The sequence below is a fragment of the Bombus bifarius genome, unplaced genomic scaffold (assembly GCF_011952205.1).
Source record: "Bombus bifarius isolate JDL3187 unplaced genomic scaffold, Bbif_JDL3187 scf7180000008218, whole genome shotgun sequence".
Classification (NCBI taxonomy): Eukaryota; Metazoa; Arthropoda; class Insecta; order Hymenoptera; family Apidae; genus Bombus; species Bombus bifarius.
The window spans coordinates 1,432,580-1,434,115 of NW_022884519.1; the positions used below are offsets into that span (position 1 = coordinate 1,432,580).

Sequence of the window (1,536 nt, forward strand, 5' to 3'; positions counted from 1 at the left end):
CGATTATAGCGCTACTAATTCGAGCCCTCTTTCATTTCCTTGCATGTCAAACCTCCGAACAAAACCACGTTGTTGAAATGGACCCTTGACTTTCTTGGACACTTAGTTAAATTGTAAATAATTTCAGTTGCATCGAAGCTAATGTAAGAAAACACGATATTTTAGCCACACACGAGGACGTGTGATAGTCAGGATGGCCGTGTCGGAGATGAAAGGACACCGGAACCTTCGGATAGCCCCGCAACCTTGCAATCTAAAGTCTACTATAACTGTAACTAAACTATTGTAGTTATTCAATCCGATTGTAATTGTTCGAGATTAGTGACGGTGAGCTTTGGCTCGAGGCGACAGTCTGTCGCCCAACCACAGCCTGTGGTAAGCATCGTGGCGTAACACCTACTTTCATGTCGATTATTGATAAAGATTATTCGCCACTGATACAATTTATATGTGTTCCCCCTTGTCTACGGGAATGTTAAACGTCTCTCCTTTCATACTACAAAAAAATTTTTTTTTTTTTTACGTGGAGGAAAAATCTTCATAGACACCTTACCACCCTGTGGGGACGGGCAGAAGGTAGTGCCGGATTCTTACCGGCTAAAACCTCCACGAACGGGACAGTGTACCAGTGCGAGTTTTTATCGTCGGGCCCCTGTGTGCTTAACACCAAGCACGTTTAAAAACCAAGTACTCCTAGAAAGTACACGCAGAACACACGCAAGGGAGGGGCTGGCCGCTTGCGTGTTTGTATATTCTAAGAGAAATTTTGGTTTTTCCGTCCCTTTTTATTTATCCTCCCATACCGAGGATTCGAACTCGCGACGCGTCACCTTCAATTCTCGACCTTAACGACCATAGCCAGCTGCCCCGCCGAGCTTCTAGCTCATTGGAAAGAATTTGATTCTTAATGTGGTAATGTACATCATAGGAAGTATTCTAATTAGCCTCTTGAAGGAGATGTACATTTTTCATAGCCCTCTCTAAATACAAAGGGTAAAGGTAAATAATTCCCTTAATTAAATCATTATTGTTAAATCTATTATGAAGCTCTTAATAATATATTTTTGCTGCTATTATAATTCTTGTAGTAAGAGATGGCCGTTCTAAAATAATTGCTGCTTCTTCTAATGCACTTGTTTTCAAGATGCCTAGCCTTGCGTTTACCACCGCACTGGCAGAAATTTTATAACATATGGGATAAGCATAAGTTATAAATAGGTCTAATTAATAATTTGTAACAGAAAATTTTAACCTCAAGATTTAGGTCAGATGCAAACGATCGAATTTGCAACAAATGACCGCAACGGCAATGGGTTGGAAGAGCAAGAAAATACATATTAGGTGAAGTAAAAAGTTCTGAGCGCTTTTTCGCTTTATTTCGACGATGAAATTAACATAGTCAAGATTATTCGATTTAGATTAAATATGCGCCGTTTTGTTCGATTACTTTTGTCCATTTTGAAGGCAATTTCATAATTCCGCGGTTGAAGAAGTCCTCGTCCCTATTGGTAAAAAACTTGACCAGCTCATTTTCAC

At 39.9% G+C, this 1,536-nt stretch overlaps 1 pseudogene; it reads right to left on the minus strand.

The window, feature by feature from the left end:
* Positions 1 to 419: 419 nt before the first annotated feature.
* LOC117211214 lies at positions 420 to 502 on the minus strand (annotated as a pseudogene).
* Between the last annotated feature and the right edge of the window lie 1,034 nt (positions 503 to 1,536).